Source organism: Rhinolophus sinicus, chromosome X, assembly GCF_036562045.2.
Source record: "Rhinolophus sinicus isolate RSC01 chromosome X, ASM3656204v1, whole genome shotgun sequence".
Lineage (NCBI taxonomy): Eukaryota > Metazoa > Chordata > Mammalia > Chiroptera > Rhinolophidae > Rhinolophus > Rhinolophus sinicus.
The window spans coordinates 46,663,391-46,690,689 of record NC_133768.1 but is presented as its reverse complement, the minus strand read 5'-3'; the positions used below and the strand labels follow the sequence as shown (position 1 = coordinate 46,690,689).

Below are 27,299 nucleotides of genomic sequence, written 5' to 3'. Positions count from 1 at the left end.
CTTGTTGAGTTTTTTCAGAACTGCAATCTTTAATTCTCTGTCATTTAAGTCACGTATTTCCATATCTTTAAGTTCCTTTTCTGGAGACTTTTCACTTTCTTTCTGAGCTGTCTGTTGCCTTGGTTATTCATGGCAATTACTGGTTTACTATTTCTCTTCCTAGACATCTACAGGAGTGGCTTCTACAACAGGTTGATAGGAAGAGGTTTTTCTTTTTTTCCCCAGTACTTGTCAGTAGAATGTTTTATTTTCTCTCCCACTGCAGCCTTTTTTTTCGTGTCTCACATGGTAGTGCTATGTTTTCTCTGCACTATTGCAGCTTCTCACACAATGGAGGGATTCCCTGGGAGACGGGCTTCTCCTCTGTTCATAGTTTGCCTGGGTCACAGGGCGCAGTATCCGTGTGGGTATGCGGAGAGCTTTTGAAGTTCCAAAGCTTTTCCTCCACCAGATTCAGCCTGTACGTTTCAGCAGTTATGTTCACTCCTGCAGGTATCCGCCCAGACAGGTGGGGCCAGGGATGGTTTGAGTTGTGAGAGGTGGCCCAGAGCAATGGCGGCATCCTCCAGCATAGCCAGTCCTGCTTCCACAGTGCCCTCCCCCTTGCAGGGACCAGCTGGTCTGCGAATCTGTGTCTGAGAACCACAGTTCTCAGAACAGCAAATATTCTGTTCTTTTGATCTGACACTGCTACTGTTCTGCTTCCAGCACCAGCAGGTGGGGGCAGTGTGAGCTCCTGGAGGGCAGTGAGGGGGTGGCCATTCTCAGCGCCTAAGGCCTCCGTTCTCTGCTCGGCAGTGAGGGCCCAAACTACTGTTTTCAGACCTCTTCCCTCAGTCCCTTCTCCGAGGTGTCTGCTGTGAGCGTTGGGTTCAGCCGTGTTATATGCTGCCCCCTCAGCCCTATGGGCCACAAGCGGAGCCCCAGCAGTCCGAGCCCCTCCCTCTCCCGCAGCTGTGGCAGCTCCAGGATGCAGCGAGCTCTGAGCACTGAATCACGTCTTCATCCCGCACCCGCGCAGCTCCGTCTCTGCACCTCTCCCTTCCCTCCTTCCTGCTCGCGTGATTCACCCACCTTTAGGTGAATTCAGTAGTGGGCCTCCCCGTCTTGCCTGTCTGCTGTGCAGGGAGTCCTCTGTGAAGGTACTGTTGTTCGATCAGTTGTAAATTCCAGGGGAGCCCTACAGAGGCTCACCTCACACCACCATTTTGATTACCCTCCTGGTTCTTTTTTAAAATGTCAATCTGTTTGGTAAAATGTTCATTTTGTTCTTTGATTGTGTTTCTGAGTTCATTAGATCGCCTCTCTGTTTTCTTGCATCTCATTTAGTTTTTTCAGAACTGGAATCTTGAATTCTCTGTCATTTAAGTCACCTATTTCCATGTCTTTAAGTTCATTTTCTGGAGACTTTTCATTTTCTTTCTGAGCTGCCATGTTATCTTCGTTATTCATGGTAATTAGTGAATTATTATTTTTCTTCCTATGCTTCTACAAGAGTGGGTTCTGCAACAGGTTCGTGGGAAGAGGTATTTCCTTTGCTTTCCAGTAGGTGTTGGTAGAATGCTTTATTTTCTTTTCAACTGCAGCCTTTAATTCTCTCTCATGCTTTAGTGTTATGTATTCTGCACTGTTTTGGTTTCTCACATAATGGGGGTGGTCCCTGGATGGTGGGTTTCTCCCGGTGAAAAGGATACCTGTGTCTGAGGACACTGCCTCTGTTTTGGGATGTGGAACACTTCTGAAGCTTGAGAGCTCTTCTTGCACCAGATTCAGGATCTGTGTGTTTCAGCAGCTCTGTTTACCCCTGCAGGGATCTGCCCATATAGGTGGCGGCCGGGGTGGGGTGGGTTTTGAGAGGTGGTTCTGAGCCATGGCTGTGACCACCAGTACAGCCAGTCCTGCATCCAATTTCCCTCCCGTTCACCGGCACTAGTTGTTCTAGGAGTCCATGGCTGAGGGCTGCAGTTGTCAGAACTGCAAATATTCTGTTCTTTTGATCTGACACTGCTACCATTCCCCTTCTAGTACTGGGATCATCGGGTTGGGGTGAGCTGTGGAGGGTAGGGTGGGGACAGCTTGACTCTGTGGCTATGCCTTCCATCCTCTGCTTGGCAGTGAGGGCTTAAACCTTCATTTTCACCCTTCTCCCCTCAGTCTTTGCTTAGGGTTCTCTGCCGTGAGCATTGAGTTCAGCCGTATTACATGCTGATCCCTCAGGTGGTACTGTGGTCCATAAGGGGAGTGCTAGCAATTCGAATTCTACCCTCTCCAGAATGCAGGGAGCTCAGAGCTCTGTGCTAGGTCTATGTCCTGTGCTTGTCGGCATGAATCTCTGCACTTCCCGCTTCCCTCCTCCACTGCTAGCCCAATTTGCCCACCTCTAGATGATTTCATTTGCATGTCTCTTGGTCTTGCCTGTGTGGTGCATAGGGAGTCCTTTGTGGAATTATAGTTGTTCAGTTTATTGTAAATTCCAGGGGTGATTTCAAGAGGCTCACGTCATTTCGCCATTTCTATAATGTCCTTATTTATTTATTTCAATTTATTTTTTTTAAAAAAATGTTAAAATATAGCTAACATAGATTGTATTAGTTTCAGGTGTACACCATAGTTCGTCAACATTTATATACCTAAAGAGGTGATCACCCTGATAAGTACAACAACCATCTGACATTGTACCATGCTATCTCAATGTTATTGACTATATTCCCTATGCTTTATGTTACATCCCTATGTCTAATTTGTTTTATACCTGGAGATTTGAACCTCTTATTCCACTTCAACTTCATCCCTTTTCTAATTTTTTAATTACAGTTGACATTCAGTACTATTTTTTTTCATCAATTTCAGGTGTACAGCATAGTGGTGGAACATTTGTATAATTTAAGAAATGATTCTCCTGAATAGTCTAGTAAACACCTGGCTCTATATGTAGGTGTTACCATATTATGGACTATATTCTCTATAAATCTGTATTACTATATTACTTTAAATCACCACGATTATTTTTCAACTATCAGTTTCAACTTCTTACTCCTTTCACCTTTTACACCCTACCCCCAAACCCCTCTCATTTGTCACCCCAATAAATCTAGAATTCATCTGACACCATACATAGTTATTACAATATTATGCACTATATTCCTTATGCTACAACCTACATACCCATTATTACTGTGTAACAACCAATTTGTAGTTCTTAACCCCTTCCTCTTTTTCACTTATCCCGAACCCCAGTCCCATCTGGCAATCATCAAAATATTCTCTGTATCCATGAGTTTTATTTTGTTTTGTTTGTTTATTTTGTTCTTTAGATTCCACATATAAATGAAATCTCATTGCATCTGACTTTCTCTGTCTAACACTCCACTCAGCACAATTCCCTACAGGTTCATCCATGCTGCCACATGTGGCAAGAACCCATTTTCTTCCCTGGCCAAGCAATGTTCTATTGTATATATTTACAACTTCCTCTTTATCTATTGTTCCATGGACAGACACCCAGGTTGCCTCCATATCTTGGCCATAATAAACAATGCTGCAATCAACATATAAATGCACACATCCCTTTGAAGTAGTGTTTGGGTTTCTTCAGATAAATACCCAGAAGTTTCATCACTGGGTCCTTCTTTGTCTCCTGTTATAGCTTTTGTTTTAAAGTCATTTTGTCTGGTGCTAAGTATTGCTAACCCAGCTTTTTTTTTTTTTTTTTTTTTTTCATTTCCATTTTCATGAAATGTCATTTTCCATCCTTAACTTTCCATCTGTGTGAGTCTTTCAATCTAAAATGAGTCTTTTCTAGACAGCATATGTAAGGGTCTTGTTTTTTATCCATTCAGCCCTCCTATATCTTTTTAGTGGAGCATTTAATCCACTTACGATGAGAGGAATTATTCATAGATATGTAGCTATTGCCATTTTATTGTTTATAATTTGAACTTTTTCTTTTTTTTTCCATCTTAAAGAAGACCTTCTAAGATTCCTTGTAATACTGGTTTGAGGTGATGAACTCCTTTAACTTTTTCTTGTCTGAGAAGCTCTTTATCTGTCCTTCATTTCTAAATTATCACTTTGCTAGGTAGAGTAGTCTTGGTTGTAGGTTGTTGCTTTTCATCACATTGAATATTTTGCACTGATCAGTTCTGGCTTGCAGAGTTTCTGTTGAGAAATCAGCTGACAATCTTACAAAAGCTCCCTTATAAGTTACTAGATGCTTTTCTTTGGAAGGTTTTAGGATTCTCTCTTTGTCTTTAACCTTTATCAGTCAAATTATTATGTGTCTTGGCATAGGCCTGTTTGGATTTTTCTTGTTTGGGATTCTCTATGCTTCTTGGACTTGTATGTCTATTTCCTTTGCCAGGATAGGAAAGTTTTCAGTCATTGTTTCTTCAAATAGGTTGTCTATCTCTTGCTTTTGCTCTTCTCCTTCTGGTACCCCTGTGATGTGAATGTTGTTATGCTTGATATTGTCCCAGAGGTCTCCTGAACTGTCTTTTTTTTTTTTTTTTTTGATTCTCTTTTCTTTTTGCTGTTCCAATTAGGTGTTTTCTGCTACCTTGTCTTTCAAATCACTGATTCAATCCTTTGCTTCATCTACTCTGCTGATTACTTCTAGTGTAGTCTTCATTTCAGTTATTGTATTGTTCACTTCTGACTTGTTCTTTTTTATGGTTTTAAAGTCCATTTGTACTTGCTATCTCTTTGTTAAAGTTCTCAGTTCCCTGGGCATCCTTATAACCATTGTTTAATTTCTTATTTATTTATTTATTAGTTTCAGGTGGACAAAACAATGCAATAGTTCGACTTTTCACTCCTTACAAAGTGATAACACCGCTCCCCCAATCTATTGCACCTCTGATATCATATATATCTATTACAATTCCATTGACTCTATTCCCTATGCTATACTCCATATCCTGTGACTATATATATTAAATTATAGTTGTCATACAATATTATTCAACTTCAACTTCAGATGTACAGTGCAGTAGTCAAGCAGCTACACTGTCCATGAAGTGGTCTCCATAATAAGACATGTGCCCATTTGACACCCTACAAAATCTTTACAACATTATTGATTATATTCCCCAAACTTTCTTTCATATCCACGTGACAGTATTGTAGTTACCAACTTATGCCTTCCAATCCTTTCCCCTTCTTCCTCATCCCCAACCCCCTCCCTTCTAGCAACCATCAGTTTTCCTCTATATCTGAGACTATTTCTGTTTACTTTGCTCACTTATTTAGATCTTTAGATTCCACTTATAAGTGACATCATATGGCATTTGTCTTTTTCTGACTGACTTATTTCTCTTAGCATAATATTCTCTAGGTCAATCCATATCGCTGCAAATGGTAAGATTTCATTCTTGTTTATGGCTGAGTAATACTCCATTGTATAAAAGTACCACAATTTCATAATACAGTCATCTACCAATGGGCATTTCAGTTGTTTTCATGTCTTGGCTATTGTGAATAGCACTGCAATAAACATAGGGGTGCATGATTTTTTCCAAATTATCGTTTTGGATTTCTCTGAATTGATACCTAAGAGTGGAATTGTTGTGTCATAAGGTAGTTCCATTTCCAGTTTTCTGAGATACCTCCATACTGATCTCCACAGTGGCGACACCAATCTGCAATCCCACCAACAGTGCACAAGGTTCCATTTTCTCCACAACCTCGCCAGCACTTGTTGTTTGCAGATTTATTGATGATCACCATTCTGACAGGAGTGAGGTGGTATCTCATTGTGGTTTTTATTTGCCTTTCTCTAATGATTAGTGAAGTTGACCATTTTTTCATATGTCTGTTGGACATCTGAATGTCCTCTTTAGTGACATGTCTCTTCATGTCCTGTGCCCATTTTTTAATTGGGTTGCTTGTTTTTTTGGTGTTGAGCTGAATGAGTGTTTTATAAATTTTGGGTATTAACCCTTTATCAGATTATCATTGACAAATATCTTCTCCCATACAGTAGGCTGCCTTTTTGTTTTATTGATGGTTTCCTTTGCTGTGAAAAATCTTTTAAGTTTGATATAATTCCATATGTTTATTTTTTCTTTTACTTCCTTTGCCCAAGGGGATATATCAGTAAAAATATTACTCAGGGTATTGTCTGCAAATTTACTCCCAAATTTACTACATAACACTCCTGCTAGGAGTGTTATGCTTTTGGGTCTTACATTTAAGTCTTTAATCCATTTTGTATTTGTTCTCATATATGGCATAAAGAGGTGGTCCAGTTTCATTTTTTCCCATGTCAGTCTAGTTTTCCCAGCACCATTTATTCAATAGACTGTCTTTACCCCACCATAAATTCTTGCTTCCTTTGTCATAGATTAAATGACCATATAGGAATGGATTTATTTCTGGAGTCTCTGTTCTGTTCCATTGATCTATGTGTCTGTTTTTATGCCAGTACCATACTGTTTTGATTACTATAGGCTTGTAGTATGATTTGACGTTGAGTAGCATGATACCTCCCACTTTGTTCTTATTTCTCAAGATGGCCATGGCTATTCTTTAAGTTTCCATATAATTGAACCTTAAGGAACCTTAAGGAGTCTTTAAGGTTCCATATATTTGTTAGGGTTATATGTTCTATTTCTGAGAAAAATATCATTGATAGTTTCATAGGAATTGTGTTGAATCTATATATTGCCTTAGGTAGTATTGAAATTTTAACTATATTAATTCCTCCTATCCATGAACATGGTATGTGTTTCCATTTATTTGTATCTTCTTTGATTTCTGTGTTCAGTGTCCTATAATTTTCTGAATACAGGTCTTTTACTTCTTTGCTTAAATTTATTCTTAAGTATTTTATTGTTTTTGAAGCAATTGTAAATGGGATTGATTACTTGATTTCTCCTTCTGATTGTTTATTATTGGTGTAAACAAATGCAACTGATTTCTGAATATTATTTTTGTGTCCCGATACTTTACTAAATTCGTTTAGCAGTTCTAATAGTTTTTTGGTGGAGTCTTTGGCGTTCTCTACATATAGTATCATGTCTTCTGCATATAAAGGCAATTTTAATATTTCTTTTAAAATTTGGATACTTTTTTTTTCCTTTTTCTTGCCTGATTGCTGTGGCTAGAACTTCCAGAACTATGTTGAATAAAAGTGGTGAAATTGGGGAGCCTTATCTTGTTCCTGATCTTAAGGAGAAAGGTTTTAGCCTTTCCCCATTGAGTATAATGTTAGCTGTGAGTTTATTGTGTATGGCCTTTATTATGTTGAGATATAATCCTTCTATTCCCACTTTGCTAAGAGTTTTTATCATAAATGGCTGCTAGATTTTGTAAAATGCTGTTTCTGCATCTGTTGATGTGATCATATGATTTTTATTTTTCATTTTGTGAATGTGGTATACCATGTTAATTGATTTACAGATATTGAACCAACCTTGCATACCAGGAATGAATCCCACTTAATCATGGTGTATGATCTTTTCCGTCTGTTGCTTAATCCTGTTTGCTAGTATTTTTTTGAGGATTTTTGTGTCCATGTTTCATTAAAAGTATCATCCTGTAGTTTTCTTTTCTTGTAATGTCTTTGTCTGCTTTTGGGATCAGAGTAATAGTGGTCTCATAAAATGTGCTTAGTACCCTTCCCTCTTTCTGGAATTTTTGGAATAATTTGAGGAGAATAGTTGTTAATTGTTTTTTGAATGTTTCATAAAATTCACCTGTGAAGCCATCTGGTTCAGGACTTTTGGTTCTTGGGAGGTTGTTGATTACTGATTCAATTTTTTGGGTAGTAATCAGTCTGTTCAGAGTTTCTGTTTCTTCTTGATTCAGTCTTGGAAGATTGTGTGCTTCTAGAAATTTATCCATTTCTTCCAGATTGTCTAACTTGTTGGCATATAGTTGCTCATAGTATTTTCTTAAAATTTTCTGTATTTCTGTGGTATATGTTGTCACTTCTCCTCTTTCATTTCTGATTTTATTAATTTTGGTCCTCTCTATCTTTTTCTTGGTGAGTCTGGCTAAGGGTTTGTCAATTTTGTTAATCTTAAAAAAAAAAAAAAAGCAGCTGTTTGTTTCTCTGATTTTTTTTAATCTCTATTTCATTCATTTCTGCTCTGATCTTTATTATTTCCTTCCTTGTACTCTCCTTGGGCTTGTTTTGCTGCTCTTTTTCCAGTTCCCTTAGGCGTAAAGATAGACCCTTTATTTGAGATTTTTCTTGTTTCTTTTGGTAGGCCTGCATTGCTGTGAATTTCCCTCTTAGGACTGCTTTTGCTGCATCCCATAGATATTGGGTAGTTGTGTTTTCATTTTCATTTGTCTTGAGATATCTTTTGATTTATTCCTTGATCTCATTATTGACCCACTGGCTATTTAGTAGTGTGTTACTCATCCTCCATGTATATGTGTGTTTTCTGCATTTGTTCTTATAATTGATTTCTAGTTTCATAGCATTGTGGTCAGAGAAAACGGTTGATATAATTTCAATCTTCTCAAATTTATTGAGACTTGTTTTTTGGCCTAGCATGTGGTCTATCTTGGAAAATGTTCCATGTGAACTTGACAAAACTTCTGCTGCTCTGGGGTGAATGCTCTAAAAATATTGGTTAAATCCAACTGGACTAACGTGTCATTTAAAGCCACAGTTTCCATGTTGATTTTCTGTCTGGAGGATCTGTTCATTGGTGACAATGGGGTATTGAAGTCCCCTACTACAATAGTGTTACTGTTGATCTCACTTTATGTCAGTCGTAAACTGTTTTAAATATTTAGGAGCTCCTACATTGCATGCATATATGTTTACTAGGGTTATGCCCTCTTGTTGGATTGATCCCTTTATTATTACGTAGTACCCTTCTTTGTCTTTTATTGTAGTCTCCATTTTAAAGTCTATTTTATCCAAAATAAGTATTGCTACTCCAGCTTTTTTCTCATTTCCATTTGCATGAAACATCTTATTCCATCCCTTTACTTTCAGTGTGTGTGTGTCTTTTGATCTGAGATGAGTCTCTTGTAAACAGCATATGCATGGGTTCTGTTTTCTTATCCAATAAACAACTCTATGTCTTTTGATTAGAGCATTAACTCATTCACATTTAAAATGATTATTGACTGGTACATATTTATTCCCATTTTGTCATTTGTATTTCTGGTCTTCCTTTGTTAGTTTGTTTTCCCGTTTCTTCTGTTTAGATAAGCCCTTTTAACATTTTCTGCAATATTGGTTTGGTGGTAATGAATTCCTTTAGCTTATTCTTTTCTGAGAAGCTCTTTATCTCTCCTTCAATGTTAAGTGATAGCCTAGCTGGGTAGAGCAATCTTGGTTGTAGACCTTTGTTTTTCATCACTTTAATTATTTCCTGCCACTCCCTTCTGGCCTGCAGAGTTTCTGTAGAAAATCAGCTGATAGTCTTATAGGAGTTCCCTTGTATGTAACCCACTGTCTTTCTCTTGTTGCTTTTAGGATTCTCTCTTTGTCTTTAATATTTGCCATTTTAACTGTAATATGTCTTGTTGTGGCCTGTTTGGGTTCATCTTGTTTGGAACTTTCTGAACTTCATGGGTTTGTATATCAATTTCCTTCATCAGGGTTGGGAAGTTTTCAGTCATTATTCTTTCAAATATGTTCTCGATCTCCTGTTCCTTCTCTTCTCCTTCTGGCATTCCTATGATGTGAATGTTGTTGCGCTTGATGTTGTCCCAGAGATCTCTTAAACTATTTTCATTGTTTTTTATTCTTTGTTGCTGTTGTTGTTCCGATTGGGTGATTTCTGCTATCTTGTCTTCTAAATCGCTGATCTGATCCTCTGCTTCATCTAATCTACTGGTGATTCTTTTTAGTGTGTTCTTCATTACAGTTATTGTATTCTTTTGTTCTAGCTGGTTCTTTTTTTTATAATTTCTCTATCCTTCTTTATGTCCTCACTAAATTCCTTAGACATTCTTATCATTGTTCTAAACTCTGTCTCTGATAGGTTGGTTACCTCTGTTTCATTTAGTTCCATTTCTACAGGTTTCTTCTGATCTTTAATTTGGGACATATTTCTTTGTTTCCTCATTCCGGTTGTTGCTGTATGATTTCTTTGATATATTGGGTAGATCACCTATGTCTCTCAGTCATTGTTGGGTGGTCTTATGTATTATGTGTCCTTTACATTCAGATTGCACAGTCTCCTTATTTTCCTGTCCCTTGTGTTCCAGAGATGTCACTGTTGTAGTTGATCTTTAATTGATTTTGGCTTGTCTGATGGTGAGGTTAACCATCAGACTGATTAGCTGGGAGAATCAGCTCTGCTCATAGTGTATGAGCTGCTGTATGGATGTTAACCTCCTCAGAAGAGGCTTGGTCCCTGTGGGCTCTTGTGCCTGTTGAAAATTTCCTTTTAGTGTGCTACTTGTAGGTTCAACCAAGTAGTACTCTGGTTTGGTCTGTCACTGGCCTCTGGGTGAATTGGGTCTGGTATCTCTTGGGTGGAGCTCCCACTCAGGGCTGTTTTAGCCCTGTCTGTTACCAGGCCATGGCTACATGGTAGGTGTCTCAAAGTTGCATGCCATTGGCTGCTGCACATGCTAGATCTGGAGTCATGTGGGGTGGTCTCTGAGGACCTGAGGCAGTTTAGCAAAAGGCCCAGAGTCCCGTAGGCCTGTTGCCATATTACAGTTGCCCATAAGCCCCAACTGTTGAAAGAGTTTCTTTAGGAGCATTTGTCTAGCTATTTGACCCAGTGCTGAGGGTGCCCTTGGTATGGTGACACTAACTGGGCAGGATGGAGTTCAAGTGAATTACGAGACATGATTGGTAGTTCTTAAGATGTTAATGCAGACCCAGCTCTTACACCAATATCTGGTTGGTGACCCATTTGTACAGCATCCCAAGAGCACTATAGCCAGCCTCCACCTCAATCTCACAAATTCCCACGAACTGCTCGTGAGTGGCTCTGGTGCAGGTTTGAGGTCACTGAAAAACAAACAAAAAAATGACCCCAGGGCTCTGAAAATCATCTGCTGTTGTAAAAAAATCATTTTCCACAGTTTGTGGAGGTGGACTCTGTCAGCCAGGCACCCAGAGTGCTTCTGGCAATGCACCTGTAGGTAGAAGAGGTGGTGTTACAGGTGGGTAAAGGCCATGGATGCTGGTTTCTACAAATTCAGTGTAGTCTCAGCTCCTGGAACAGTGCTGGGCCCTCGTCCACTTAACAAAACCAAAACAAAGTAGGGCAAACCAACAACACCAATAAACAAATACACCCCTACAAAAACTTGATAAACAATGATCAGACAGGAGAAACAAAAATATATATAAGAGACAAAAACAGTAGGAAAGATGGAAAAATGGTAACCAAAGCAATAACTAGGCAAACAAACCCGGGAAACAACAAAATGAAAACAGACGAAAGAAAAAGGACAGAAATGGGGAGGCTGGAGGAATAATGGCAGCGAGAGGTGAGCCTCCGTAAAGCTCCCCTGGAATTTACAACAAATCGAACAACAAAAACTTCAAAAAGGCTCCCTGCACAGCAGACAGGCAAGACGAAGAGGCCGACTACTGAAATCACCTACAGGTGGGAGATTCGCGCTAGCAGGCGTGGGGGGTGGGGGGAGGGGGGCGGAGGAGGAGGAAAGGGAGAAGTGCGGAGACAGACCCGCGCAGGCTCAGGACGCAGACCTCGCTCAGTGCTCCGAGCTCACTACTTCCCGGAACTACCGAAGCTGAGGGAGAGGGAAGAACTCGGACTGCTAGGGCTCCACTTATGGCCCACAGGGCTGAGGGGACAGCATATAACACGGCTGAACCCAACGCTCATGGCAGAGACCTCGGAGAAAAGACAGGGAAGAAGGCTGAAAACCGTGGTTTAAGCCCTCACTGCCGAGCAGAGAACGGAAGCCTTAGGCACTGAGACTAGCCGACCCCTCCCTACCCTACCAGAGCTCGCCCTGCCCCCACCTGCCTGGTTCTAGAAGCGGAACAGTAGCAGTGTCAGATCAAAAGAAGAATATTTGCTGTTCTGAGAACTATGGAACACAGACACATATTCGCAGCAAAACTAGTTCCAGCAAAGGGGAGGGAGCTGAGGAAGCAGGACCGCCTGTGGTGGTGGTCACCGCCATTGCTCTGGGCCACCTCTCACAACTCACCCTGCCCCTGGCCCCACCTATCTGGGCGGATCCTTGCAGGAGTAAACAGAACTGCTGAACACACACGGGCTCTGAATCTGACCTAGAAGAGCTTTGGAACATCAAAAGCTCTCCGCATACCCACTGGGACACTGCGCCCTGCGACCTAGATGAACTATTAACAGAGGAGAAGCGCATCTCCCAGGGAATCCCCCGATTGTGTGAGAAGCTGGAATAGTGCAGAGAAAATATAGCACTACCGTGTAGGAGAAGAAAAATAAGCTGGAGTCAGAGAAAAAGTAATACATTCTACCAACAAGTACTGGAAAACAAAAGAAAGACCGCTTCCTATCAACTTGTTGCAGAACCCACTCCTGCAGATGTCTAGGAAGACAAATAGTAAACCAGTAATTGCCATGAATAACCAAGGAAACAAGATAGCTCAGAAAGAAAGTTAAAAATCTCCAGAAAAGGCACTTGAAGATACAGAAATATGTGACTTAAATGACAGAGAATTCAAGATTGCAGTTCTGAAAAAACTCAACGAGATGCAAGGAAATGCAGATAAGCAGTTAAATGAACTCAGAAACACAATCAAAGAACAGCATGAGCATTTTACGAAAGAGATTGAAATTTTCAAAAAGAACCAAATAGAACTTCTGGAGATTAAGAACTCAACAGAAGAAAATTAAGAATGAAATAACCAGCTTAGGTAGTGGAGCTGACCAGATGGAGGAAAGAATCACTGACATCGAAGATAGAAACCTGGACATTACACACATGGAAGAAGAAAGAGACTTGAGACTTAAAAGAAATGAAAGAACTCTACAAGAACTTTCTGACTCCATCAGAAAGAACAATATAAGAATAATGGGCATACCAGAAGGAGAAGAAAGAGAAGGGAACAGAGAATATATTCAAACAAATTGTCGACGAGAACTTCCCAAACTTGTGGACAGAACTGGACCCTCGAATCCAAGACTCAAATAGAACACCTAAGTACCTGAATCCCAACAGGCCGTCTCCAAGGCACATTGTACTTAAGCTGTCTAAAATCAACGACAAAGAAAGAATCCTCAAGGCAGCCAGGGAAAAGAAGACGGTAACTTACACAGGAAAGCCCATTAGATTATCATCAGATTTTTCAGCAGAAACTCTACAAACCAGGAGGGAGTGGAACCAAATATTCAAACTATTGAAAGAGAGAAATCATGAGCCAAGAATAATATATCTAGCAAAGATATCCTTTAGATATGAAGGAGGAATAAAGACCTTTCCAGACATACAGAAGCTGAGGGAATTTTCTAATACACGACCTGCACTACAAGAAATACTAAAGGAGGCTATTCGACCACCATCAACAGGGACAATTTGTGGCAATCAAAACTCAAAAAGGGGTGAGTAAAGGCCTGAACCAGAATACAAGAATGGACAAAGTAAGCGTGCTGAAGAAAATGGAATACTCTAAATATCAAACTATCTTTTACAGAAACTTAAGGGTAACCACTCAATAACAATCCCGAACTGAAATATATACTGTAGTAAAAGAAGAAACGGAGGGAGACATCATAGAATACCACCACACAGAAATAAAGGACAACAAATAAAAGGCAAAGAAACAATGGAGGCACAGCCTTACCAGAAAACTAAAGATAGAATGACAGGAAATCCTCACATATCAATGATCACCCTAAATGTAAATGAACTGAACTCACCAATAAAAAGGCACAGAGTAGCAGATTGAATCAAAAAATAAACCCAACCATATGCTGTCTCCAAGAGACATATCTCAGCTACAAGGACAAGCATAGACTCAAAGTGAAAGGGTGGAAATTGACACTCGAAGCAAATGGTACACAGAGAAAAACAGGTGTAGCCATAATGATATCAGATGAAACAGACTTCAAGGTGAAAAAGATAACAAGAGACAAAGATGGACATTTCATAATGGTGAAGGGGACTGTACAACAAGAAGACATAACAGTCATCAATATTTATGCCCCCAATCAGGGAGCACCGAAATACACCAAGCAACTACTAACAGAACAAAATGGAGAAATTGACCAAAACTCAATTACACTAGGGGACTTAAAAACATCATTGACAGCTATGGATAGATCATCCAAACAGAAAATAAACAACAAAATATCAGCCCTAAATGACACATTAGATGAAATGGACATAATTGACATTTATAGAGCACTTCATCCTAAAACATCAGACTATACATTCTTTTCTAGTGTACATGGAACAATCACCTCTGATTTTCAACATAGTGTTGGAAGTCCTTGCCAGAGCAATCAGGCAAGAGAAAGAAATAAAAGGCATCCAAATTGGGAATGAAGAAGTTAAATTATCACTCTTTGCAGATGACATGATGCTATATATAGAAAACCCTAAAGACTCCACCAAAAAGCTATTAGAAATGATCAATGAATGCAGTAAAGTTGCCGCCTACAAAATCAACATACAAAAGTCTGTTGCATTCCTACATACTAACAATGTAATCTCAGAAAAAGAAATGCAAAAAACAATTCCTTCTGCAATTGCAGCAAATGAATGAATAAATACCTAGGAATAAACTACCACCAAGGATGTAAAGGATGTATATGCTGAAAACTATAAGACATTTTTGAAAGAAATTGAAGAAGACAGAAAGAAATGGAAAGACATTCCGTGCTCATCGATTGGAAGAATCAACATAGTTAAAATGGCCATATTACCCAAAGCAATATTCAGATTTAATGCAATCCCCATCAAAATCCCAATGCCTTTTTTTAAAGAAATAGTACAAAAAGTCATGAGATTTGTTTGGAGCCACAAAAGACCCCGAATCGCGAAAGCAATCTTAAGAAAAAAGAACAATACTGGAGGTATCACACTCCCTGACTTTAGCTTGTACTACAGGGCTACGATAATCAAAACAGCATGATATTGGCAGAAAAACAGACACATAGACGAATGGAATAGAATTGAGAATCCAGAAATAAAACCACATAAATATGGACAACAATTTTTGACAAAGAAGCTAAAAACATACAATGGATGAAAGACAGCCTCTTCAATAAATGGTGCTGGGAGAATTTGAAAACCACGTGCAAAAGAATGAAACTGGACTGCTATTTGTCACCATGTACCAAAATTAATTCAAAATGGATCAAACACTTAAGCATAAGACTTGACACAATAAACTGCATAGAAGAAAACATAGGTACTGAACTTATGGACCTTGGGTTCGAAGAGCATTTTATGAATTTGACTCTAAAGGCAATGGAAGCAAAAGCTAAAATAAACGAATGGGAATATATGAAACTTAAAAGCTTCTCCCCAGCAAAAGAAACCATCGACAAAATAAAGAGGCAACCAACTGAATGGGAGAAGATTTTTGCAAACAGTGCCTCCGATAAGGGCCTAATATCCAGAATATACAAGGAACTCATGCAACTCAACAACAAAAAAGCAAACAACCCAATTGTAAAATGGGCAGAGGACCTGAAGAGACATTTCTCCAAAGAGGACATACAAAGGGCAAATAGACATACGAAAAAATGCTCAACCTCACTAAGCATAGGAGAAATGCAAATGAAAACAACAATGAGATATCACCTCACCCGAGTCTGAATGGCTATCATCAACAAGACAAATAGTAACAAGTGTTGGAGGAAAAGGAACCCTCATACACTGTTGGTGGGAATGCAGACTGGTACAGCCGTTATGGTAAGCAGTGTGGAGGTTCCTCAAAAAATTACGAAGAGAATAGTATTCCATTGTGTATATATACCACAACTTCTTTATCCATTCATCTATTGAAGGACATTTTGGTTGTTTCCATGTCTTGGCCACCGTAAACAAAGCTGCAATGATATAGGAACATTTGTGACAACATGGATGGATCTTGAGAGAGTGATGCTGAGCGAAACAAGTCAGACAGAAAAAGCAGAGAACCATGTGATTTCACTGATATGTGGTATATAAACCAAAAACAACAAAAGAACAAGACAAACTAATGAGAAACAGAAACTCATAGACACAGACAATAGTTTAGTGGTTGCCAAGGGTAAGGGGGGCAGGGGGTGGGGGGTGGGAGATGAGGGTAAGGGGGATCGAATATATGGTGATGGAAGGAGAACTGACTCTGGGTGATGAACACACAATGGGATTTATAGATGGTGTAATACAGAATTGTACACCTGAAATCTATGTAATTTTACTAACAATTGTCACCCCAATAAATTTAATAAAATAAAAGTAAAAAAAAAAAAAAATTACGAAGAGAATTATCATATTACCCAGGAATCCGTCTCCTGGGTATCTACCCCAAAAATCTGAAAACATTTATACATAAAGACATTTGTGCTCTAATGTTCACTGCAGCTTTGTTTACAGTGGCCAAGATATGGAAACAACCAAAATGTCCTTTGATAGATGAATGGATAAAGAAGTTGTGGTATATATACACAACGGAATACTGTTCGGTGGTAAGAAAAGATGATATAGGACATTTGTGACAACATGGATGGATCTTGAGAGTGTAATGCTGAGCGAAATAAGTCAGACAGAAAAAGCCGAGAACCATGTGATTTCACTGATTTGTGGTATATAAACCAAAAACAACAAAAGAACAAGACAAACAAATGAGAAACAGAAACTCATAGACACAGACAATAGTTTAGTGGTTGCCAGAGGGTAAGGGGGGTGGGGGATGGGGGGTGGGAGATGAGGGTAAGGGGGACCGAATATATGGTGATGGAAGTTGAACTGACTCTGGGTGGTGAACACACAATGGGATTTATAGATGATGTAATACAGAATTGTACACCTGAAATCTATGTAATTTTACTAACAATTGTCAGCCGAATAAATTAAAAAAAAATTACGAATAGCATTGCCATATGACCCAGCAATCCCTCTCCTGTGTATGTACCCCCAAAATCTGAAAACATTTATAGATAAAATACACGTGTGTTCCAATATCCATTGCAGCTTTGTTTACGGTGGCCAAGACATGGAAACAACCAAAATGTCCTTTGATAGATGAATGGATAAAGAAGTTGTGGTATATATACACAACGGAATACTGTTCGGTGGTAAGAAAAGATGATATAGGACATTTGTGACAACATGGATGGATCTTGAGAGTGTAATGCTGAGCGAAATAAGTCAGACAGAAAAAGCAGAGAACCATGTGATTTCACTGATATGTGGTATATAAACCAAAAACAACAAAAGAACCTGACAAGCAAATGAGAAACAGAAACTCATAGACACAGACAATAGTTTAGAGGTTACCAGAGGGTAAGGGTGGTGGGGGGTGGGAGATGAGGGTAAGGGGGATCAAATATATGGTGATGGAAGGAGAACCTACTCTGTGTGGTGAACACACAATGGTATCTATAGATGATGTAATACAAAATTGTACACCTGAAATCTGTGTAATTTTACTAACAATTGTCACCCCAATAAATTTAAAAAATAAATTACAAAAAAAGAAAAAGTGAAAAATGATAATAATAAATTAAAAAGGGGTGAGGAGGAAGAAAAAAAGAGGACTAAAAGAAAAGAAAGAAAAACAACAAAATACATAAAAGAAAAAAAAAACAGAAAAAGGAAAGAAATAAGGAAAAAAAGGCTTTCCGCCCACTTTAATCTGCAGGACGTTTGCTCAGCAATAGTGTCTCCGGGTGACACTGCACCAGTTGTGTTGAGGGGAAGGGCCCAGCACCTCGTGTCCTGGCCTCCCTCTCAGGCTTACAGTAAGCAACCCTCAGTTGGCTGCCATGGGCACTGGGGGTGAGCTCACCACCAAAATTTCCCATAGGTTGCTGCAGGCTGTCCACTGCTGCAAAACCCTCTGTGGCCTGTGGAGGTGGGGGCCAGGCACCAGGGATCCAGGGTGCCCCCGGCAATGCAGCTGTAGGTGGGCAGGATAGGACCCCAGGGCATCACAAGGTGTGGTTAGTGGCCCCCACCAAGTCCAAGCAGCGTGCACTCCTGCACTGGCAACCAGCCAGCACAAACGTGCCACGAATGCCTTGGCCAGATCTTGCGACCCACAGATCCCAGCCCAACACTCTTAGGAAAACTCTCAGTCTCTGCCTGTTCCAATCAGCAGCTTGCGGGTCAGGCAGAGCAGCCCGAGAGCCAATATCCACCCTGGCCCACATCACAAGCCGTGTGCAGAGCTGGGACCCAAGGCAGCATGTGCACACACATGCACATGCCTGCACGATTCCACAAGACCAATGTGGTCTCAAACCTGACCCTCTGTGGGAAGGCTTAACCCTGAAAAAATGGCGCCCTCCTATACACCACTTATGTATAAGCTCCACACAGAGGGAACAATGGTCCCCAAACCTCCAGCACCTATGCCACAGGTGCTCAGTTCAGTCCTTTCCCATGGGCTTCTGGTCCCCCACCTTCGTAGCCACTCCCTCTGCCAGGGACCGGGTGAGTGCTCGCGAGTGAGTTCATGTGTCAGCTCCACAGGAGGGTAACTGGGTCTATACTTGCCCTCCGCCCCAATAAGTTGGACAGAGTCCTCACTGATTTCTACTGGCAGCTATCATGGAACTCTCCTTCCTGGCAAAGGGACTCTGGGCTGGGGAGCCCTGGGTGGAGCTGGAGGGTCCCTCTCCAACAGAGAAAGCCTCCGCCACTGAGGTGCCTCTTGCCTGGTTTGACCTGTCACCGTGGGCCTGGAGTCAGCCTGCCTATCATCTCCACCCCTCCTACCAGTGTCGGTGTGGTGGCCTCTTCTTTAAATCCTTAGTTTACAGGTTCTGTTCAGCTATTGTTCAGATGAATTCTGAGGTTGAATGTCATATAAATTATTTATAATTTTGGTGTGATCTTGGGAGGCAGTTGGCACAACGCCTGTCTATTCCGCCATCTTAGCTCCTCCTCTATAACCATTGTTTTGAACTCTGTCTCTGGTAGGTTGATTGCCTCCATTTCATTTAGTTCTTTTTCTGGATTTTTCTCCTGTTCTTTCATTTGGGACTTATTTCTTTGTTTTCTTATTTTGGCTGCCTGTGTTTGTTTCTATGTATTAGGTAAATCTGCTCTGTCTCCCAGTCTTGGCTAGGTGGCTTTATGTAGTAGGTGTCTGTTGCATCCAGGGGCAGTCTCCCTGGTCACTGGCACCAGGTGCTCCAGGAGTGTCCTTTGTATGGGTTGTGTGTGCCCTCCTGTTATAGTTGAGACTTGATTGCTGTTGGCACATAAGTGTGTGGGATTGACCATCAGGCTGATTGGCTGTGGGGTTTGACCTCATCCATAGCTTATGGGCTGCTGTGCAGGGGGCTTGCCCCACTGAGTAGGATTTGCCCCAGTGGGCTTTCATGCTTGTTGAGACCACCCTTTGGGTGTTCCACTTGTGGGGCTAATTGGGCAGTGCTCTGCTGTGGTCTGAAGCCAACCTTCAAGTATGCTGGTTCTGAGGCATATTTGCAAGGGGCTCCAGTGCAGGCCCAGGTTACTCACTGCCTGTGATTATACAGGGACTACCTGGTATGTGCTAAAAAGCAATCTGCAGTTGATCGCTGCCTGTACTAACCATGAAGGGATGTAGGGGAGGGGTCACATTGTGCACCAAGGATGTCTGCCACCAGGTCCAGGCTTGGGGTAGCTCTGCAAAATGCTTTGGATGCATGACACTCGTTTCCACCTGCCAGCTCCCTTAAGTTTTAACCACTGATAAAGCCTTGTGGGGTATGGAAGATGGATGATGCAGCATCTCAGTGAGTCACTAGTGGGAAGAATTGTGGTCACCAGATTAATGTAAATTCTGGTTTGGTGCCAGTGCTGAACCTGAAGTTACTTAGCAAAAGTCTCAGAGCACACTGAGGCCAGTCGTCACCAGCTTGGGGTGTTAGACTCTAATAGTTTTCCAAGAAAGAGAGCAATGCAGGTGAGGCTGGCTGCTCTTGGGTAAAGTTACTCCAGAGTTCGGGGAGTTGGATGGAGTGGGGTTCCCAATGAGTCAGCAAATTGTAGAAGTGGAGCTTACTAGACCAGTCAAATTCATATTTGTCCATAAGCATAGGGGGTGGGCTCAACACAGGAAAGGTGGCACCAGGCTGCTGGCTGAATGGGAGAAAGATCCCTCACAGGGAAAATGCCAACTGTCTCCCAACCCTTGTCTTGAAGCTGCACAATCAGTCTGCCCTCCATATGTCTCCAATACCCCCAGAGTTACTATCCCTGTGCTGGATCCCAAGGTGAGTGCCTGGAAGTGATAGAGTCTGGGCACGGGCTTTTTAAGAGTATGCCTGGATTTCCTGCTGCCTTCCATCCCACCCAGATGGTCTGACTGACTCTCCACTGTTTTTCAGGCAGATATTATGGGAGGTCCTCTTCCTGGCACCAGTACTCTGGGCTGGGGAGGCTGGTGTTGGGCTGGGGTCCCTCACTCCTCTGTAGAGAATCTTCATGGCTGAGATATCCCTCCAGGTTCTCAACTGCCACACTGAGGTTTGGGGTTAGCCAGTTCTGCTTCTCCATGCTTCCTTCCAGTCTTGACATGGCTTCTTCTTTATATGCTTAGTTATAAAACTTCTGTTCAGCCAGATTTCAGATGGTTCTTCAGGTTAATTGTCCTATAATTTAGTTGTAGTTTTAATTTGTTCATGGAAGAAAGTAGGCACAGTGTTTATCTACTCCACCTTGGATCTCCCAGTAATGTTAAAACTTATAATTTAAATCTTAACTGGAAATCATAATATACTGGGGTGGAGGTGGGGCTTAGAAGAAAATAAAAGGTGTATTCTAGAGAATTTAGAAATATTTCAGGGTCTATAGCACAGACATGTGTTGGATATATAGTGGGAGGAAGGAGAAGTTAATGTGTAAGAGGATCTGATTAAGTCAACATGGGTTTCCAACTTTATGAAGTCTTCTGGAATTAGTGAGAAGAGACATGAAACCTCACTTTATGTCATGTTATTTGAACAGAAAAGCTTTCTTACTAATCCTGTCTTTATTGCTAGGATATATTTACCTTTGAATTGGAAGTGTATGTCTTTTTTAAAAAAATTTATTAAATAATGCTTGTTCACATCTTGGGTTTAATGTTTTGATTTGGTTGTATATATTTCCTATAAATAAGTATTTCATTCATCTTTAGAATACAAACTACCACTAAGCAGGTGTAAGCTTCTGGAAATTTTGGTCCAATACTCCTGTGTGTTAAGTTTCTTTCTAAATGCAATTTTTAAATTAATTTTATTGGATCAAACTGTTTAATAACATTATATAGGTTTGAAGTGTACCTGTATAATTCTATAATACATTGTCATTTTGTGTGCACGACCCAAAGTCAAATCTACTGTCATCATATATTTGATCCTCTTTACCCTCTTCTTCTTCCTCTTTACCTTACTTTCTGGTAACCACTAAAGTGTTGTCTGTGTCTATGAGTGTTTCCTTTGTTTGTCTTGTTCGTTTGTTACTTTCAGCTTTATATCCCACATATGAGTGAAATCACATGGTTTTCAACATTTTCTGTTTGACTTATTTCACTTAGCACAGTAGTCTCAAGATCCAGTCATGCTGTCGCAAGTGACACTATTTCATCTTTTCTAATGGCTGAGTAATATTCCATTGTATATAGGTACCACATCTTCTTTATCCAATCATCTATCAAAGGACACTTTGGTTGTATCCATGTCTTGGTCACTATGAATAATGCTGCAATGAACACAGGGGTACATATATTTTTATGGATAAATGTTTTCAGACTTTTTTGGTAGATACAAGAAGAGGGATTGCTGAGTCATGTGGTAATTCTATTCTTAAGTTTTTGAGGAACCTCCGTATTGTTTTTCATAGTGAGCGTAACAATTTATATTTCCATTATCAGTGTATGAGGGTTTCTATTTCTCCACACCCTCTCCAGCTCTTGTTATTACTTGTCTTATTGATAATAACCATTCTAACAAGTGTGAGGTGGTATCTCATTGTGGTTTTGATTTGCATTTCCCTAATAGCTAGTGAAATTGAGCATTTTTTCATATATCTTTTGGCCATTTGTAAGTCTTGGGAGAAGTGTCTGTTCAGGTCCTGTGCCATTTTTTTTTTTAACTGGATTGTTTGTTTTTTTGTTGTTAAGTTGTCCAAGTTCTTTATATATTTTGGATATTAGCCTCTTATCAGAGGTATTGTTTGCAAATATCTTCTCACATTTTGTTGGTGGCCTCTATGTTTTGTTAATAGTTTCTTTTGCTATGCAGAAGATTTTTAGTTTGATATAGTCCCATTCATTTAGTTTTGATTTTCCTTACCTTGCCTTTGTAACCAGATTTCTAAAATCCTCTCTAAGACCGAGGTCATTATGTTTAATACTTACATTTTCTTTCATGCAATTTATTATTTCAGGCCTTATATTTAGGTCTTTGATTGTTTCTTTGCCCTGTTATTTTAGTGTGGTGGTATTTTATGATTTTTACTCGGTTTCCTGTTGTTGTTTTTTATGTGATGTGTCTCAGTTGTGGATATTTTGTGTGTCAAGTTTATGTAAAAGAACATTTCATATGTACAACAGGCCTTTTTTTGGTTCATGCATATTATCTCCATTCCCATTTACAAATTCAGACCTTTGTCCCCCACCTTTTATGTTTTTGTTGTAACAGATTATCCTTATTTATGCTATGACTTCATTTCCAAGTTGCAGTAGTTATTGTTTTCTTCTTCTTCTCTTTTTTCTTTTTTAAGCTTTTTTTCTCCTTTAGCCTTTATGTTATATTTAAGTGCTTAGTGCCCAGTTTGAATAAGGACTGAAATTTCCTGCTTCTGTCTGTCTGTCATCATACTCGTATTTTTGTGTCGTTTTGTGTTTTTGTTTCAGGTAGATTAGCCCCCTTCAGTATTTCCTGTAATGCAGGTTTTGTGGTGGAACATTCCCTCAGCTTTTGTATATCAGCAAAAGACATTTATTGTTCCTTCATATTTAAAGAATAGTTTTGCTGGATATATTATACTTGGCTGGTAATTTCTCTCTTTCAACAATTTGAATATTTGATTCCACTCCCTCTTTGCTTGTAGAGTTCCTGCTGAAAAATCTGATGATAATCTAATGGGCTTTCCTTTATAGGTTACTGTGTTCTTTTCCCTGGCTGCCTTGAGAATTCTTCCTTTCTCATTAATTTTTAAGGTTTTTAATATAATGTGCCTTGTAAGAATGGCTTTTTGGATTGAGATAATTGGGTATTGTATTTGCTTCTTGGATTTCATGGTCAAGTTTTTTTCATAGGTTGGGGAAGTTCATATTGACTACTTGTTTGAATAGGCTCTCTGTTCCTTTCTCTCTTCTCCTTTTCATATATCCATTATTCTTAGAGTGCTCTTTCTGATGGAGTCAGATAGTTCTTGTAGAATTTTTTCATTTGTTTTTACTCTCAGTCCTCTCTCTTCTTCTATCCGTGTCATGTCCAGATTTCTATCTTCTATATCACTAATTCTTTTCTCCATCTCATCAGCTCTACTTCCGAAGCTTGCTATTTTGTTCATCTTTTTTGTTTGTTTTTTTCAGGTCTTCATTTCCAGAATTTCTATTTCTTTCTATTTATAAAGTTTCAATCTCTTTGGTAAAATATCCATTTTGTTTGTTGATTTTTTTTTTTTTTTTAGTTTATTGGGGTGAAAATTGTTAGTAAAATTACATGGATTTCAGGTGTACAATTCTGTATTACATCATCTGTAAATCCCATTGTGTGTTCACCACCCAGAGTCAGTTCTCCTTCCATCACCATATATTTGATCCCCCTTATGTTCATCTCCTACCCCTCAACCCCCTTACCCTCTGGTAATCACTAAACTATTGTCTGTGTCTATGAGTTTCTGTTTCTCATTTGTTTGTCTTGTTCTTTTGTTGTTTTTGGTTTATATACCACATATCAGTGAAATCACATGGTTCTCTACTTTTTCTGTCTGACTTATTTCGCTCAGCATTACACTCTCAAGATCCATCCATGTTGTCACAAATGTTCCTATATCATCTTTTCTTACCGCCGAATAGTATTCCATTGTGTATATATACCACAACTTCTTAATCCATTCAACTATCGAAGGACATTTTGGTTGTTTCCATGTCTTGGCCACCGTAAACAAAGTCATGAAGTGTGATACCTCCATTATTGTTCTTTTTTCTTAAGATTGCTTTGGCTATTCAGGGTCTTTTGTGGTTCCAAACAAATCTGATGATTCCTTTTTCTATTTCTTTAAAAAATGGCATTGTGATTTTGATGGGAATTGCACTGAATCTGTATATTGCTATGGGTAATACGGCCATTTTAGCTATGTTGATTCTTCCAATCCATGAGCACGGAATGTCTTTCCATTTCTTTGTGTCTTCTTCAATTTCTTTCAAAAATGTCATACTTTTCAGCATATAGGTCTGTCACATCCTTGGTTAAGTTTATTCCTAGGTATTTTATTCTTTTTGCTGCAATTGCAAAAGGAATTGTTTTTTGTGTTTCTTTTTCTGAGATTTCATTGTTAGTATATAGGAATGCAATGGACTTTTGTGTGTTGATTTTGTAGCCAGCAACTTTACTGTATTCGTTGATTGTTTCTAATAGCTTTTTGGTGGAGTCTTTAGGGTTTTCTATATATAGCATCATGTCATCTGCAAAGAGTGATAATTTAACTTCTTCATTCCCAATTTGCATGCCTTTTATTTCTTTCTCTTGCCTGATTGCTCTGGCAAGGACTTCCAACACTATGTTGAAAAGCAGAGGTGATAGGGGACAGCCCTGTCGTGTTCCTGAACGTAGAGCAAAGGGCTTCAGTTTTTCACCATTAATTATGAGATTAGCAGAGGGCTTGTCATATATGGCCTTTATTATGTTAAGGTATTTTCCTTCTATACCTATTTTATTAAGTGTTTTAATCATAAATGGATGTTGTATCTTGTCAAATGCTTTTTCTGCATCAATTGATATAATCATATGATTTTTGTCCTTTATTTTGTTTATGTGATGTATCACATTGATGGATTTGCGGATGTTGTACCATCCTTGTGCCCAGGGATGAACCCCACTTGGTCGTGATGAGTAATCTTTTTAATGCATTGTTGTATTCGATTTGCTAGAATTTTATTTAGGATTTTTGTATCTGTATTCTTCAGAGATATTGGTCTGTAGTTTTCCTTTTTTGTGCTGTCCTTACCAGGTTTTGGTATCAGGGTAATGTTGGCCTCATAAAATGAGTTAGGGAGTACTCTCTCTTCTTCAAGTTGTGGAACAGTTTGAGCAGGATTGGTATTAGATCCTCTTTGAAGGTTTGGTAGAATTCACTAGTGAAGCCATCTGGTCCCGGACTTTTGCTTTTGGGAAGGTTTTGGATGACTGATTCAATTTCGTTACTGGTGATCGGTCTGTTTAGATTTTCCAGTTCTTCATGGTTCAGCCTTGAAGGCTATGTTTCTAAGAACTTGTCCATTTCTTCTAGGTTATTGAATTTGGTGGCATATAGTCCTTCATAGTATTCTTGGATGATCCTTTGTATTTCTGTGGTGTCCGTGATAACTTCCCCTTTTTCATTTCTGATTTTGTTAATTAGTGTCTTCTCCCTTATCTTAGTGAGTCTAGCCAAGGGTTTGTCAATTTTGTTAATCTTTTCAAAGAACCAGCTCTTTGTCACATTAATTTTTTCTATTGTCTTTTTGTTCTCTATTTCATTTAGTTCTGCTCTGATTTTTGTTATTTCCTTTCTTCTGCTGACCTTGGGTTTCACTTGTTCTTCTTTTTCTAGTTCTTTAAGGTGTAACATGAGGTTATTTATTTGGGATTTTTCTTGTTTCTTGAGATAGGCCTGTAATGATATAAATTTCCCTCTTAAAACTGCTTTCGCTGCATCCCAAAAATTTTGGTAGGATGTATTTTCATTGTCATTTGTTTCTATATTTCTTTTGACCTCTCCTCTAATTTCTTCTTTGACCCAGTCGTTCTTTAAAAGTATGTTGTTTAAGCTCCATGTATTTGTGTTTTTTCCTGCTTTCTTTTGCAGTTGATATCCAATTTCAAAGCTTGTGATCAGAGAATATGCTTGGTATGATTTCAATCTTCTTAAATTTGCTAAGGCTTATTTTATGTCTCAAAATATGGTCTATCCTTGAGAATGTTCCATGTACACTAGAAAAGAATGCATAGTCTGATGTTTTGGGATGACGTGCTCTATAAATGTCAATTATGTCCATTTCATCTAATGTGTCATTTAGGGCTGCTATTTTGTTATTTATTTTCTGTTTGGATGATCTATCCATAGCTGTCAATGATGTATTTAAGTCCCCTAGTATAACTGTGTTTTGGTCTATTTCTCCCTTTGGTTCTCTTAGTAGTTGTTTGGTATATTTCGGTACTCCCTGATTGGTGGCATAAATATTGATGACTGTTACGTCTTCTTGTTGTATAGTGCCCTTCACCGTCATGAAATGTCCATCTTTGTCTCTTGTTATCTTTTTCACCTTGAAGTCTGTTTCATCTGATATCATTATGGCTACACCTGATTTTCTCTGGGTACCATTTGCTTGGAGTGTCAATTTCCACCCTTTCACTTTGAGTCTATGCTTGTCCTTGTAGCTGAGATGTGTCTCTTGGAGACAGCATATGGTTGGGTTTAATTTTTTGATCCAATCTGCTACTCTGTGCCTTTTTATTGGTGAGTTCAGTCCATTTACATTTAGGGTGATTATTGATATGTGAGGATTTCCTGTCATTCTATCTTTAGTTTTCTGGTAAGGCTGTGTCTCCATTGTTTCTTTGCCTTTTTGTTGTTGTCTGTTATTTCTGTGTGGTGGTATTCTATGATGTTTCCTCTGTTTCTTCTTTTATTACAGTATATATTTCAGTTCTGGATTATTTATTTTTTTTGAGTGGTTACCCTTAAGTTTATGTAAAAGAAAGTTTGATATTTAGAGTATTCCATTTTCTTCAGCACGCTTACTTTCTCCATTCCCATATTCCGTTCAGGCCTTTACTCTCCCTTTTTGAGTTTGGTTGCCACAAATTGTCCCTGTTGATGGTGGTCAAATAGCCTCCTTTAGTATTTCTTGTATTGCAGGTCGTGTATTAGAAAATTCCCTCAGCTTCTGTATGTCTGGAAAGGTCTTTATTCCTCCTTCATATATAAAGGATATCTTTGCTGGATATATTATTCTTGGCTCATATTTCTCTCTTTCAATAGTTTGAATATTTTGTTCCACTCCCTCCTGG

General features: G+C 39.3%; 1 pseudogene; it reads left to right on the top strand.

The window, feature by feature from the left end:
* Positions 1–27,299, top strand: part of LOC141569755 (RING finger protein 141 pseudogene) — a 244,459-nt pseudogene that overhangs the window by 59,366 nt on the left and 157,794 nt on the right.